The sequence below is a fragment of the Nelumbo nucifera genome, chromosome 4 (assembly GCF_055504915.1).
Source record: "Nelumbo nucifera cultivar China Antique chromosome 4, China Antique-T2T, whole genome shotgun sequence".
NCBI lineage: Eukaryota > Viridiplantae > Streptophyta > Magnoliopsida > Proteales > Nelumbonaceae > Nelumbo > Nelumbo nucifera.
The window spans coordinates 6,208,377-6,225,504 of NC_142652.1; the positions used below are offsets into that span (position 1 = coordinate 6,208,377).

A 17,128-nucleotide genomic window follows, 5' to 3' on the forward strand; every position below is an offset into this window, starting at 1 on the left:
AGAGAAGCTCGCATAAACATTCACTTTAAGCCATCTTGGCGGAGGGGGAACCCAATATAAAGTTAGGGAACTAGGAGGAGGATTGACATTTATGTTCTGCAGGTTAGTATTGGCAACTAACAGTCTCTACTATGCTGAAAGTAATGCACATTTTTGCACAACCTGAGGTGGAGAGAAGTTACTCCCTTTTGAATAAGAAAGCATTCCTGGCCTTCCAAAGCTCCCAGCAAAGGATCACAAAGTCCTGTAACCAATTAGTTTGATGCAGGGGAGACCCAAAATTTTGAAACTCCACCAAAATCCAACTTGCTAGAGAATGCTGACGGATGTCATATGATCTTAGAGCCAAATTGCTTGCTATCCAGGTTTCTCTAGCAAAAGAGCATTTAAAAAGCATGTGCATGACACTTTTTTCATCCAAAGAACAACGGGGAAAGAGAGGATTTGGAACAATACCCTTCTTTGAGAGGAGAGCATTCATAGCCAACGCATCAGAGGTGGCACGCTATAAAAAAATTTTAACCTTTGGAGGAATAGGAACTTTCCTAAGCTTCTTCCATACAGGACTAGGCAAGTGAAGGCGGTTAACTTGTTTTGACGAGCATCCAAGCCATTAATTGGCTTGGGCTTGGGCTCTCGCTAGGAAATACCCGCTCTTCATCGAGTACTTCCCATTCTTTGTAAAACACAAGATGATTTTATCATCAACTTGATGAAGACTTAAGGGGATTTTTCTGATAGCAACCACTTTAAGGGGGAGAAAATAGGCGATGGAGGACAGTGAGGTTCCAACAACGATGATTGGCAAGGATAAGATCACTCACTTTAACAAACTCACAGTCTCGAGGCTTCTCTCATATCACCTTACGATGACATAAGGTAGGGATCCACTTATCAGTCAAAATATCAATCTGGTGCCAACGGCAGCCACCAAGGCGATGACTCTCCCCGTGAGAGCGCTGCATCAGTATTGCCGAGGGAGCCCGAGGGGGAGCTGGTCCCGGAGACCGTCCTGGGGCCTGAGGTTGGGAGCGCTGCCCGAAGGGTGGCCGCCACTGACCTCCCACGCTAGGAGTTTATAGCTCCTTAGAGGTGGATCAGGTCAGGTCTTTGGCCAAGAGGTTCCACATACCTCGGACATACACACTTAAGATTTCTGGCGTCAGCGAACAACAGTGGACCCCCGACGAGGGGGAAATTTGCATATACCAACATTTTTTGGAGTTTGGCCATAGGTTTCCCCTTCCTCCTTTAATCTCTAAGTTGTTGGATTGGTATGGCATCACTATTAGCCAGCTCGTCCCCACTGCCCTTAGGACCATTATAGCCATGGTGTGTGGGCTCGGCTTCGGGATGTGGAATTGACTTCGAATAAGTTCCATGCCATGTTTGTGCCAAGGAAGCATGCTTCCGAGGCCAACATGTACTATTTCCATCCTCGGAGGGGAAAACCAGTTAACAACCCTTCATTCATCCACAGCTAGAAGGACACGTTCTTTTATGTCTCTTGTCTCGAAGGTTGGAGGTTCAGGTCGAGGTGGGGAGAGGCCACGTGGTAGTCGACAGGTGTCCCCCTCTGCTCTGGGACAAGGAGGCCGCTAACATAGCCCACCTACTCATGATGGGGACAATCCAGTCCAAGCCATTGGTGGAGGAGGAGGCTCCGTTAGTGTTCGCGGGGCTCAGCCCCTGCCCCCCTCGGTAGGAGAGGTCCTACAGTTCCTTAACACGTTGCCCCTCGTCTTCGTTCCACGATATTGATCTATTTTCTTTTTGCTTGCAGAACTGCCGATGGACGCAAAGAAGATGTTTATTGAGCGTGCTTGTGCTAAGCAGAAGGAGCGAGCGAACCAAAAGGTGAGCTCATAGACGCCGTAGAGGCCCGCCGAGGGCACACCTGCGAGGGACGAGCGAGCGCCTACCCCCACCAAAGGGGCAGCTTCACAACAGATCCCTGCCAAGGGGGCAGCTCCAAAGGTCCCTGCCAAGGGAGCATCTACCCAGGTCCAAGACAAAGGGACAACTCCACAGGTCCTAGTCAAAGGGAAGGGGTTGGCCGAGGTCACGAGGAAGCCAACCGAGGCTGCGAAAGATCCCGCCAAGGTGGCCAAGGTGGGTAGCAAGAGGCTTGTCGAGGAGGCCTTAAGAGAACAGCCACCGAAGAAGGTGGCCCACAGCGAGCATCCTACCGGGGATGCCACGGCGAAGGGTCCTCCTACCGAGGAGCACCACGTGGGGCCCTCATCTGCCCCTACATCTACATAGGAGCTCGTCGAAGGGGCCAAGCACCCTTCTAAGGTCTTCCACCCCCGATGGTCAGTTCACAAGGGAGACTCTATCACCGAGGAAGGGGTCAGCTAGGCCCTGGTGAGCGGGGTGATTCTCTCAAGAGATCGCTTCCAGATGATGTAGAGCTCGCCACGAGTCGTCTATGACCAGCGGCTGCACCACTTGGCCGAGGTAAGTTTTTTGTATTCATTGCGACATTCTTTTGTTCTTTCTCTCTTTTTTTTTGTAGCTTTGCTGATGGTTCTCGCTGCAGGCCTGTCTCCACTTCGTCAATCTGGGGGACCGAATGAGCCTCAACCTGGCCCACCTGGACAGGCTCAAAAAGGATAAGGAACTCCAGAAGACTGCTGCCTCTATCGAGGAGAAGCTCGCCAAGTTCAAGGTGGGCCACAAGGACGAGCAAGTGCTTCGGCTAAAAGCCGAGGAGAAGCTGAAGGAGGCGCAGAAGGACATCTCCAAGGAATAAGAGGAGAGGGTTCACCTAGAGAGCATTGTCTCTGAGGCCCAGCGACGAGTGGATGAGGCGGAGAGAAAGGCAGTCGAGGTGGCAGAGCGGGCCGCTAAAGCTTAAGGGAAGACTGTTGAGGCGCTGAAGTGGGCAGCCGAAGCCGAGAAGAAGGTGGCAGAGGCTAAAGGGAAAACTGTTGAGGCGGTAAAGCAGGTAGCCGAGGCGGCGAAGCGAGCCGAAGCAGCGGAGAAGTGGGTAGAGGACCTTGCAGATTGCACGTCTGGGATGTACCTGGACAGGATCGAGGACACCAAGAAAATCCTCAGGAGATGTTATCGAACTTTGACATCGAGAGCTTGAAGGTGATTTTGAACTCTCCCGAGGAGGCTGCTAAGGTCGTCAAGGTTGCCGGTGGTGGCGCAGACTTTGCCCTTCCTCCGGTTGGTGGTGAGGCTTAGGGGGGTCTTCTTCCTTTTTTTTTTTGTTAGTTAATGTAAATGTGCTCCTAAGAGGCTGCAAATTTTTTTTTGTAAAATTTGATGAAGTGTAATGATAAAATCAAGCATCCTTTTTGTACACTGTACTTATTTTATTCTCTGCAATGTGTTCTCCCTTTCTTTCTTCTTTTTTTATTTTTTTTTTACCGAGGGGTCCCTGCCCCTACCAACGACGAGACCACAATGACACACACGAAAAGTAGCTCGTATTGGCTTGCTACACGCACACCTTAGGTTGGTAAGAAAGGGAGGCCGAGGTAGAGCTACACGACCGAAGTGCGGCTTACTTGGCCTAGTTCCTTCTAAGTGTCCACTTAGGCAAGGCCGAGGTGGCCTACTGAAACGTTGGGAAGAGGCCGAGGTAGAGCTAAGGCTCGCCTAACTCTCTCCTCCCCAAGTGGTTGCTTTGACAAGGCTGAGGTGACTCTCTAAAGAGGTCTGGGTCTTGAGCCTAGGCGAACCGCCAAGTTAGTCGGGATTGCCATCTTTAGCTAATGGCACTAAGTGTAGAAGACCAAGAGGCCAGCTGTCGCCGAGGCGGGTGGTGAGGCGTGTGAGGCCTCGACCGTCCTGGTATAGTTTGGTGAGGTGTTTAGTTAGGGTGTTCACTATTAGCAATATGCCCTAACAATGGTCTGGAAAGAGGGCGCAGTTCTTGGGAGAGGCCATGCATCTTGGCCAGTCGCGAAGCCGAGGGGTCTTAGAGACCTGGTGGGTACACACGCTAAGCGTTGAGCCGAAGAGGAACTTTGCTTCATTCATTCATTACTTCATAAAAAAACTACATTCATCTATAATACATCAGGAGGTTCTCTGAGTTCCATGTCCGAGGGATGGGTCTTTTATCTAAATTTTCCAAATGAAAGGTGTTGGGGCCGATGACTTGCTTGATCCTATAGAGGCTTTCCCAGTTGGGGCTCAGCTCTCCTACTCTAGGTTCGGGGACCATAATCTTCCTGAGGATGAGGTCTCCCTCTTGGTAATTCCTTTCTTTCACCTTGGAGTTGTAGTAGCGGGCCACTCGTTGCTAGTAGGCAGCCACCTTGATTTGCGCTTGCTCTCGGGCTTCTTCCAACAGGTTAAGTTTGCTCTAAGTGCTTCACTGTTCTCGGCTCCGTTGTATGCTTCGATCAGAAGTGTTGGTTGGCCGATCTCTGTTAGAATTACTGCTTCCATACCGTAAGTTAGGCCGAACGGGGTATCTCCCGTGGTCGTCCGAGGTGTGGTTCTTTATGCCCAAAGAACGCTATGTAGCTCGTCAATCCACAAGCCTTTGGCTCGGTCCAACCTGGTCTTCAGTCTGTCTAGGATGGTTCTATTTGCGACCTCGGCTAGGCCGTTCATCTAAGGGTAGCCCACCGAGGTGTACTGTTGTCTGATGTCGAGGGAGGCACACCATTCTCGAAACTTATCATCGTCGAATTACTTCTGGTTGTTGGTGACAAGCATGTGGGGGAGGCCGAAGCGGCAAATGATGTTTTTCCAAAAGAAGCTATGGATTGCTCGAGTTGTAATGGTGGCTAATGGTTCAGCCTCTACCCACTTGGTGAAGTAGTCCACAATGGCGACGAGGTATTTCCTGCCTTAGTGTTTTTTGGGATAGGGCTTGATCGCCAAGGTGGTTACCGTAGATGCCTTTGTGAATTTCTCGGAGCACGTACTCGCCTCTTCCTGACGGAGGCAACGGAGGTAAGTTAAGGTGAAGGATATCCTATACAACTTTCCCTCTAGCAAAGTATAGTGTACTACCTGACGTTGTAGTCGTCTAGCTTCGTTCCTGTCATCCTGTTAGTAGGAAGTCAATAATGGGGTTTGATGAAGGGTGATTTGGCACGACCTAGTAAGAAGGGGACACATAAACGCGATCTGATTATGGGGTGACAACTCAGCCCAACGAACCCAGCTCGCAACATTCAGAGCTCGGGTATTCACCCACCTCGGCCCAAAAACCACCTTAGGGTAGAGACACCTCGAGGCCCGATCCAGTTCGGAACTTAAGAACCGAAGTGCTAGTTCAGAGCTAAAGAACCGAAACGCCACGTAATCGACTCCAAAGGCCTCCCCAATGGACCCCGAATTTCTCGGGATCACAACGAGACTCATCCTATCTCCGCCTGAATCGGAGGTAAACGATAAACCATATCAACACATTGCTCTCCTTAAAAAACAGAACAGATCTTATCCGCACAGCCCGGAGATCCCGGAGCTCTTTCGTAAGGCCCACGACTACTCCATTATATAAGGACATGAAACCCCAAGGCAAAGGTACGCATGATTATTTACTCACTAGCATTCAAGCATTCAAGTATTCAACTCGCATCCACAGTGTAGTACTAACTTAAGCATCGGAGCGACCTCACCGGGTTAGCCACCCTGGGTTCTCTGATCTACTATTTTGCAGCTTGGTCCAGCTCGCCGCGCAACTAGAGTTCGGATCATCTTCTAGCTAGGAGTATCTAGATCACGCACTATCAATTGGCGCCGTCTGTGGGAAATGATCGAAAGGTCATCCCAATTTTAGTTGCAGTTTTATTTTTCAATTTATCCCAATGGATTCTTCCAGCAACACCGGAAAAAGCATCGAGATGAATGTCATCGGGGGGAAAGATCAACAATCAACCTTCCCCCAAGGTCCTACGACATGCATTGGCTAGTTTACTATTCCTCTTATAGCTTCACGAGTCTCGTCACTGTCCGTACTGCAGAGCACTACGCAAGTGAGCGTCTCGCTTCCCCCAGTGGGCGCAACTTTCTCCGGGCCATCTGTGGTCCCTCCTGGAATTGGGCACTCCCAATTCCATGACCTCGTTTAGTGCATCCGGACAATACAGATCCAGATGCAACAGGTCCAATAGTTCTAACAGTATCGGCAGTACTATCTGTACCAGCAATATCAACAGCAGTTCCCACCATTGCAATCGAACCAGCAACCAATTCCACCCCGACACCCAGGGTTGCGTCAGGGCCAGAACCCGAATCGACCTGGAACTAGCCAGAACGTCAACCGATCCCCCCATCGGGGTGAGGAGGACCCTTGGAGTAGGTGCCAGCTTGGAATTGATACCAATTCAAAGAGGTTGTGGTGTATAAAATGGGGGGTATTTGACATTTTGAATGTTTATAGGTCTGCGGTGGAATTCAGAAATCTGCATTGGACCAATCCATACTTTTCCGAACCTTATATCCCATGTTAGGGTATTTCTTGATGGGATTCGACTCAGGTTATTTGCAAGGGAGAAAACTGGTAGTTTTGTGGATTTAGTAAATTGGGATTAGTTTATGGAACTATCACTGTTATATTGGCGTTTTCATTAGATATTAGATGAAAATCCATTAATCCATTAGGTTATACCTTTTTTTTTTGTTTTTTAGAAGTATGACAAGTTAACCCTCATTCCAAAAGTTTTTAAAACCGAACCGGTCAGAGGTCCAGTTACCAGTTTGAATGGTCCGACCATTCGACCCGAATGGTCAGTTCGTTTTGACAAAAAAATAAAAAGTAAAAAAATTAAAAAATTGGAAAATGGTCAAACCGTTCAAACGGTTCAAACGATTTGAATGATTAACCGGCTGGTTCAACGGTTTGCTGACCAAAATCAATGGTTTTGAGGGAAAAAGCAATTTTGGAGGAAAACAGAACCAGTGAGATGACCAGTTGCCGGTTTTTCCGGTCCGGTCCGATTTTGAAAACAGTGCCTCATTCAGAATGCAAAAACGGAAGGACGACTTGCAAAGATGTCCAAACTGGTTGTTTTAATTTGCTTAGTAAACAGAAGTTCGGGAGGCTCGCAATTTGTTGCTTGAAGACCACGTTAGAGGTAGTGAGGAACTTAATTGCATAAACAATGCGGGCTAAGAAGGAAGACGAAGATAGTTAATTAATTAATATATAAAGGATTAGTTTATCAGAAAGAAGCGTTTCGAGGATAGACTAAAAGATGAGACTTCCCTATATTATGTCCTCTCCTTGAGAGCATTCGAAGTTCATGCCCTGGAAACGTGCGCATTTTAGATCTCTTTTTCTCCTTTTACAGTCGAGCACTTTTTTTATCTGCTGCAGGGAGGAATGAGGGTCCTTTAAAAGCAAGGGCAAGAGGCGGGAGAAGGAAGAAAAAGAGAATCGGGGGGCGAGCAAGCAAAGTCAGATGGAAGACGAAGACAGCAACGGCGAATCCTTTCGTGTGGTCGTTCGAATTCATTGGCGAGCGAGAGAGTGAGAGCCTGAGCAGTGGATAGAGAAGAGGAATTAATGGACAACACCAATAAGGAGGGCCCAGCCAGAAACAGTAGTACTGTGATACCATTCTTTTCATTGCGAGTCGTATGCGTGAGATGTCTCAGTTTCGAATCTGATGCATTCCTTTTTCGCGTGTCCCCGTCGCCCTCTATCGTGCTCACTAGCTCATAGTTTACTAGTCATTGCTAGCTATAAATAAGGGCAACCTGATATTGTTTTCTCATCGATCTATTTTCTTTTAATCCATTCAGTAAGTTACTGGTACAACTTCTCATCGTTGTAACCTCCTAAGGGCCTAGCTCGATCGGTCTTCATCCACAATAAGAATGGATAGCCAGCCTCCATCTCGTACCTTGTTCCGCCTGCTTTCCCAAATTCGGCAAGACCCGGCTCCTCAGCCTCAACCTCCCGTAACCCAGACAAGGGCTCCTCTTCTTCGCACTGCATCACAACAGGCGATTAGACCTCCAACTGTCCCACCACAACCTGAGCCTCAGCCTCAGCCTCAGCCTCAACCTCCACCTCCACCTCCAACAGCTCAGCCACGAGTACCCGCTCAATCCACTGTTCCTTCAGCGCAGGTGGTTGAGACACCTTCAACCCCAAAGCTGACTTCAACGTCGTCGACTTCTTCACTGCCATCTTCTCCAATAACCAAGGTTTCCACTTCTTCGGTGCCATCTTCTCCGGTAACCAAGGCATCCACTGCTCCCCTGCCATCTTCTCCGGTAACCAAGACTTCCACTGCTTCCCTGCCGTCTTCTCCGCTAACCAAGACTTCCACTGCTTCCCTGCCGTCTTCTCCGGTAACCAAGGCTTCCACTGCTTCCCTGCCGTCTTCTCCGGTAACCAAGACTTCCACTGCTCCCCTGCCGTCTTCTCCGGTAACCAAGGCTTCCACTGCTCCCCAGCCGTCTTCTCCGGTACCCAAGACTTCCACTGCTCCCCAGCCGTCTTCTCCGGTACCCAAGACTTCCACTGCTTCCCTGCCGTCTTCTCCGATAACCAAGACATCCACTGTTACCCAGCCATCTCCCCCTCCAGCGACGACCAAAACATCGTCTTCTTCTCTGACGACGTCTCCAAAACTCGAAACCGTTGTTCATGTGCCGACTCCTCCACCCAAATCTCCCCAGATCATCAAGTCTTTTCAACAAATCCAACCGCAGTCTCCCACGACCAAACTTTCGGCACCACCCACTTCTCTGTCATCGCCACCATCCCACCCACTAAAGGCGGATCCAGAACCCGAGACAAAGCCTCCACTGGTGGCTGAGCAGAAGAATGTGGTTGTGCAGGAGACGCATAAGACAATGCCAGGGAGTACTACTGAAAACTTACTGAGCAAGGTTGGCGAGGGTAGACCCTCCTCTAACCAGAAGGATGTTCGTAAAAAGTCTGAGGCGGGTTCTGCAGAGGGTGGTATGAAGGTGATAACCATATCAGGTGAAAACAAGGGTGCTTACATGGAACTCGGTTACTTCAACAAAAAGAAATTACAGGAGAACAAAGGGAATCCCCATCGTCTACGATCTGGAAGCAGCAGCAGCAGTGATCAATCGGGCAACAGCAGCAGCAGCGACGATGATGGGAAAACCAAGAAGAACGGTAACACAGCAGCAACGCCGGGAAAGAAGCAGCTGCCCGTATACGTTAATAGCAACGTACAGGGCATCAACAATTCTATTCTCTACAACACCACCTTCGCGCACCATGATCCTGGGATTCACCTTTCCCTCTCTAGAAAGCCATTCTCCAACCAGGACCAGACGGCGACACACGCCAATGGCCACAGCCACGGTGGGAATACTTGAACATGGCAAGCGACTGATGGAGTGAGAGACAGGGAGAGATATTCTATCTCTTCTCCTACTTTATCACGACAGAATATTTATGCCTTCCACTACAATCACTCATATATATTCCATCTCCCCATAATAAAGCAAGAGAGAGTGCAGTAAGATATGATTTACTAGATGAAACTTCATTCAACCATGCAACTCGCCTATGAAGGATTTGATATGTTATAATTAATGAGTTTTATTATATATCATAGCACATATGTAATAAGAGCTGAAATCATCATCATCATCATCATTAAGGCTCCAATTATGTAGTTTTTTTGTTTGGTCATTCCGTTAAGTTCAATTTGTATCAATTTATATGTATGAAGTGCAATTCCAGATCCCCCACCCCAAGTCATACGTCAGTAGCTGTTACATCTGAATAGTAAAGGTCCACGGCCCTTGATTTTATTATTGTAACATCTGACCTTTGTTGTGTCTGAAAGTTGCATTTCAATTGAGACACTATTCAACTCAAACATTCTTTAGTGATTAAAAGCCAATAGATTCGATTCTTAGTTCATCATGAATCAAAGAAATTAACATCTGACCTTTGTTGTGTCTGAAAGTTGCATTTCAATTGAGACACTATTTAACTCAAAGATTCTTTAGTGATTAAAAGCCAATAGATTCCATTCTTAGTTCATCATGAATCAAAGAAATTAATAAACATCCATTCAAGTAGTAAATACATTTATACGTGCATTTAAGAGTTTCTTCTTTTTTTGGATTTTGAGGGGGGGAAATTGATAAATGTGATTTTGTCTCTCATTAACTAAGAATCTTATATTCTTTTTTCACATTTATGTGGGGATCAAGAAAAGTTTATTTTGGTGGGTACCACTTACCCGGGTATCTCATAGGTGGTAAATAACTTTCTTTTTTTTGGTAAGTTCATAATTTATTAAAACCAGAAAAACAATATAGTCAAGAGCAGATCACCCGTTTGATGGGATCAGACAACAAAACAGATACAGCATTACAAGAAGAAAAACAACTTTCAAAACTTAACTTGGCTGCTTCATGAGCTGCAGAATTTGAGATCCTTGAGCATCAACTAAACCTGAAGTTTCTCCCAGAAGCAATGAGAATAACTTTCCTACCTATGGGGTAGGAAATTTGACAACACTTGAATGAGACAAAGATGCCCCTTTTAATAATGTATTTTTATGACTAAAATGGCCATTTACCTAATTTAATTGGGAAATAAAAGAACATGGGTAAATGTACTTACACGGGTAAGTGTTTTCCAAAAAAAAATTACCCAAATAATTGTATTTACCCGAATAAATAATTTATCGAAAAGCAAACAGGACCTAAATATATAAGGGGACTGTTTTGGCCACGTCGTGTTTTTTCATAAAATAAACAAAACAGTTGAGTTTAAGATACAATTAGTGGACTATTTCGCCGATCTAACAAAGTTTTATGTTTATAGAGGGTGGGAAAGAGACTAAGATACTCCTCAACATTAAACTAATTTGTCAACTGCAAGATTCGTTGATCATTCGAGAAAGTAGTTTTGTTCCTTCATTTACAAGTTGAAGGGCTGGAAGGGTTAAGGGGCAGACCAAAAAGGAACAGGAATAAGAAATGATTTAAATGCTCATAATTTAACAATGGATATTGTATTAAACAGGATGGAATAGGGAAATATGATTCATGTCGCTGATCATATATAATTGGGATAAAGGCTTAGGATTATAATGAAGATGACTTCTGTTCCTTCATTCAGGATTATAATTGGAATCATTCGCTGATCATATATGATTCATGTCGCTCATAATAACCATGACCCAACCTGTGAAAACACTGTTTGTTATGTAACCCATGCTGTCACATTGAAGTTCAAGATTCTTTGTTATCTCTTGCTCTAAGGGGTCGAGGAATTTCCTCCTTCCATGAAGAAGAAAAAGCTTTTCTCATTCAGGAAAGCTCCACAACTCAACTAGCAAACTTGCCCCAATGTACATATGACAGTGCCACTAATTGGAATCTCCGCTGGTTACAACCTATTTTGTTGACATAATGTAATGTTGCAAAGAATCCAAGATTATATTGCATGATATCAATTGGTTCATGGTGTTTGGCATCAGTGTAGTTTCCACCACGTCAACACTATATCAGAAATCCGTTTTTTTATGGGGGATTATAGTAGATAAGGGTAACTTTTGGGCCCTAATATCAATAAAAATAATATTTAAAAAAAAATCAAAAATAGGTTAACCTTTTAAAAATAATATCAATTAAGGGTAAAAATGATGTTCATCTTCTTCTTCTTGCAATCCATTCATTAGCACCGCTGCCTCCGGCAACGCCTCCACCTATCTCCGCCCACCTCCGCCTCCAACAACGTTGTCGGAGGTGGGTGGAGGCAGAGGCGGCGGCGGCGCTGGTGGTCATTCCTCTGCCCAACGCCGCCACTTTCGCCCACTTTCGCCTTCGCCTCCGGCAACATTGTCGGAGGTGGGCGGAGGCAGAGGCGACGATGGCGACGCTGGTGGGCAGAGGTGGCGGCGTTGGAAAAAGGAATGACCACCAGCGCCGCCGCCTCTACCTTTGCCCACCTCCACCTCCGCCTCCGACAACGTTGTCAGAGGTGGGTGGAGGCAGAGGCCACGGCAGCGCTAGTGGTCATTCCTCTGCCCAACGTCGCCACCTCCGCCTCTGCCTCCAGCAATGTTGCTAAAGGTGGGCGGAGGCAAAGGCGGCGGCAGTGGTGCTAGTGGGCGGAGGTGGCAATGTTGGGCAAATGAATGACTAATAGCGCTGTCGTCGTCGTCTCTGCCTCCACTCACCTCCAGCAACGTTGCCGGAGGCAGCGGCGGATGGTGGTGCTGATGAATGGATTGCAAGAGGAAGAAGATGAACATTGTTTTTGCCCTTAGTTGATATTATTTTAAAAAAGTTAACCTATTTTTGAATTTTTTTTAAAAGTATTACTTTAATTGATATTAAGGCCCTAAAGTTGCCCTTATCTGTTATAATCCCTTTTTTTTTTGGGGGGGGGGAATATCTATTGTTTGGTTAGCCATTTATTTTCAAAAAAACATTTTCTCACACCTTGGAAATAGAGAAAGGTATGGTCTAAGAAAATGACTATTTTTTTTTGTGTTTTCCCATTTTTTCTGCTATTGATAGCAACAATAAGGTGACATGGCATTAAAAAACACCTATGTGACAGAAACAACAATGGTGATAAAATAGAAAACCTAAGAAAACAGCATTATTTTCGAGAAAACACCTCTCAGAAAGCGACATTCATTCCAAACAACACCTTTAGCTTCAGGTGTTGTTTGACTCCATTTGTACTGTCAGCTAGCAAACAAAAGTAAACAAGATTTGCACTCAATTCATTTGAACTCCCATACATTATTTTGTACCAACGCAAATGAAATTGATTTACAAACAAATGAATTTTCATTTCTATAGAAATGCAAATTAAAGGATAAAGAGACCTCCTTATATACTAGGAGCATCACTCTAATCTCTATCTCTTTGTTTTTTTACCAAAAATAAATAAATAAACATCTTACATGCTTATCAAGGAAAAAGAAGAGAAAAAGAAGAATAGAAAGCGATAATTTTCATTTTAGCTGCGTTTGGAAGAGGTGTAAAACTTCACCATTGGTTTAGTTTCATTGATGTTTGTTTGGAGTGTAAATCAAGATCGATGTAAAACTCTACTCTATTTCAGATTTGTAGGTGTTTGGATGGAGTGGAGTTTTACATCGTAAATCAATGTACCATGCCACTTATGATAAGGTTTTACATCGATAAAATCAATGTATAAACTACATCAATAAGCATGTTTAATGATTCACATTTTCAAACGGTCTGATGTGAAACGTCATCGATAACGTTTTACACCGCTTCCAAGCAGCCTTTAGTATTGCATAGAACTCAAAATTAATTAATATGACAATTAAATGGATCCATTTCTGATTATTAAGAAAAATGGAATTGAATTCATATCTTCAAATATAGAAACGAGTCCATATGACCAGTTCTTGCAAGGATGGGTAGGCTCAATCCATCCAATGGAGTGGTTTCCTAAGAAAGGAAGGTTAAACGAGACAACTAAATGAGCCCAGCCCAGAGGCCCATTGGTTCCAGCCCAATCCCCACGGCTTAAACTAGAGTTTCACAATCGTTTGAAAATGTATTTAAGAAGTCGAGGACATAATGAAACAAAGGAGCAGCAGCCGCAAGCCCGCGATAGGGTGCGTGATGGGTTAGGGTTATGTCAGACTTAAGATGGAGGGTCTCTCATTCTCTGGTTCTCTCTGAGAAAAGGGAATGAGAAGTTGTGGATAACAGATGAGAGGCCAATGACGATCATGTCGCAAACAACGCATTGCCTACATTGTTTGACTGTAGCCATGATAGGAATTTGTAGCATTTCTGAGGCCTCTTCCATCTTTTTTTTTTCACTCACTTTTTCATTTTATTTTTTTTTTCTTTCTTAGTCATTTCATTTGAAATCTTTCACTGTGTTCTTGACAGACGATTCATTTGGGTGCCCCAATTTTGAATTAAAATGGTCAAGAAAATTTTATGAATGTTTTCTAAGATATCTAACATCAAGACGAGGCGCAGGAAAACAAAGTTTTCTACAATCTACAGGAAGTTTTCCAAGAAGCTAAAGCCAAAAAATTATTCCCGGCTTCGTGCTTCGCTTTCGCCTATCATTATCAATTTATCCTATAACGTAATACAATTCTTCCTATTTCCTAATACCGTTTATTAGGTTATGATTTTTCGTCAAGAAAACGTTTTAATTTAGGCAATTTCTGGTAAGGGAATTAAAGAGGCGTCCTCTCCAGTATCTGTTTGGCGAGTACTCCTGCTTGTCGTCATATTCGAAAAAACATCATCAAAACCAGCCCAGATGACCAGAAGCAGACCCAACTAGATAGCGATTGCTTAAGCAAATTTTAGCAGGCGGAACGGATCTGTGCCCAACAACAAACCACTACGGCTGCACACAGGGAATATCTCCTTGGTGGCTATAAAATGGGTAGAGCAGCAAACTACTGCATGTAAAGGCCAGATGGCTATAAAATGTAATTTTGCCACCATGACTGATGCCCTTAATGAAAGCTGCTTCCCTCTTGTTTGCCAAAAAAAAAGAACTGATGATCGAGAAATATCAGCGACGCCCCTGTTAGGCCATGAAGCTAAAAGTTGATGCGCTATGCCTATAGCAACTTGTAGATAAGTATGTGGAATTGTGGATAGATTTTGTATGGAAACTGGAAAGCAACTTGTTCCATTGTTATGGTAGGTAGCATTGATGCCTCGGCCGATGTCCGTACTGGGACATCCTTGGCAAAAATTTGATTCAAAGTAGCTTCATGCTTAAAATGAAGCAGGGACCTATATTTTTGCATTGATATACTTTCTTCACTCAAGCCATTAAAGCTATCACCTTACTCCCACTGTTATTAAATGACGCTAAATCCTTGTCTCATGATTTTCATTCATGGGGACTGGGGAGATGCACGGCAACGAGTGCTGTGAGGTAGTTTCTGGAGCTGGAGGGTCATTCTAGGAGGAAATCGGAATTACTTCAATTGGGGCATCTTCAATCTTTTTATCTTGAATGTAGCCATTTTCATTTCCATTGGGAACTAAAATTCAGCAAAATGATAATTTGTATTTTTTCATTGTAGTTTTAAATTTTTTTATTTATAAAAATTGTTAAGGTCCCTTTGATCTTGAAAAAATTATCCAAAAAAAAATCACAAGTTTGTATACACATTTATTGTGCAATCAGTGACTGGATCGAATGAGTAGGGATTTGCTTCATACAAAACTTGTTCCAACATTATCGGACACTCTACATCTCATCATGAAACTAGGACCCACCATGTATGAGATGTGTGATGTCAGATCATGTTAGAAGTGTGTTGAAACGTATTTGTTGGAAGCAGATTCGGTTCATTTGCTCTCCAACTCAATGGTTTCAAATTTCAATAGTTTTCTTAAAGATTGACCAAAGTATCAAACTCAGCATTGTGCTCTTAGCCATTTACCAACTAAATTTCCATTTCTTGCTTCATCTAATTTCAGCTTATCCCATTTTCTTCTCCATTTTTGGACGGCCATTACTCTAACAATGACAAACAATAACACAAGTATAAATTATTGAGATCAAGATTGAGTATCCAAAAAAAATTTCTATTAAAATGGCAATCAAGTTGATACTGACTAGAGGTATGGGCCAGTTCCAGGTTTTTGGGACTGAAAACCTGACAGGGGTCAGTTCCAGGTTTTTGGGACCAAAATCTACCCTGACAAGATTGGTTCTAAGGTCAATTTTGGCCTTGGCAGTTCTATGGGTTGCCCATGGAATTTGTTATTTCTTTATTCCTTTCCCACCCAAAAAGAATACTATTATTTAAATACTCGATTTTCAAAAATAATAATAGCTCAAAACTTATGTCACATTTATTGATTAAATTGAATAATTTAATATAATTCAGACTTTTCATTATAATTTAAGTTTTGTAAATATTACATTTTTCATTATTTATTATACACATTCAAATATCAAAATTGAAAAAAAAAATCAAATAAAAAATCAAGAACATGTTTTTTTAACTTAACTACGAGTGCTTGGGTTCAAATATTCACACCACCAAAATATCTGGATTTATATGATTATTTCAAAGCAAGTTCAATTCCAAGGCCAATTCTTTAGCAAGTCAGGTAGGGTAAACCCTAAAGCCTGGAATTGGGCTAGGTAGGGGTCAGTTCCTTTCAGTTCAGAATAAAACCTATCGAATAGAGGTACGATAAGGAAGGCACATACAATCACAAGTGTTAGCCTTCTGCACATGACACACTCAATTTGGAAGAAGTACAAATACAAATATGCAAAGTGTAAAGCCTTATATTTTGCATCTACACAATACAAGGTTTTGCACTCTACATATATGTATTTGCACTGTAAATATTTGTATTTACAATTTCCACACTGAGCCTTAGGCTGTGATCGGTTACAGTGCAATTTTATTTTTGCTTTGGGCCTTTTATTTCATTTGTATTGTAACCAAACAAAATATAGGTAAAAACTTGAAAAAAAAAACAAAATTTAAACAAAAATCATTTGTACTACCATTATTTTGCATTAGTGCAAATTTATTTGCACTACAACCAAATACAGCCATAAGAATGGAAAAGATGAAAGACCTGAAATAGGTAACGAGTCATGTGCAAGATAATGAGAAAACAGCCTCCAAACAGCCAAAGTTTTGTCCCACATAGACGCCCGTTACACAAAAGCAAACAGCAGATCACAAGTGGGCAATAATATCAGATTACCGGCTTCTTCTTCATAACACAAATCGGATTTTGAAAAATCAACAACGTGCCTGGAACTGGAACTCTACGCGACAACACCATGCAGGAAACCATTAACCATCTCTTATTCCCATAAATATTTTGTATATGTTTGAAACCGTGGCATTTATTCATTAAACGTTTATATTTGATTTATTTGCAAAATCAAGAAAAGTAATAATGAACCCATTTATTAACACTTGGGCACATCAGCAAAACAGTGAATGCCTCTACCCATTGGAGGATGCATTAAAAATGAAGGTTCCCCCACCGGAAAACACACATAAATCAATGCCTGTTTTTGCAAGTCTCTGTGTACGGATCCACATAATGGGAGAAATGCTAAAGTAACGTATGTGGCAGCACCAATTCAATAAACGCCCATGGTCCCAAACACATGTTCTGTAGCCTCTTTTCTCTCGTACTAGATACAGACCACTCGTAATTTACTTTCATCTAAGGTTAA

The 17,128-nt window shown here is 43.6% G+C and overlaps 1 non-coding gene across 1 annotated transcript; it reads left to right on the top strand.

Annotated features, from left to right (window-relative positions):
* Positions 1-13,638: 13,638 nt before the first annotated feature.
* LOC148791988 (small nucleolar RNA SNORD34) lies at positions 13,639-13,730 on the top strand. Its single transcript, XR_016071000.1, has one exon. It is a non-coding gene; the product is annotated as a small nucleolar RNA SNORD34 (small nucleolar RNA).
* The last annotated feature ends 3,398 nt before the right edge of the window (positions 13,731-17,128 follow it).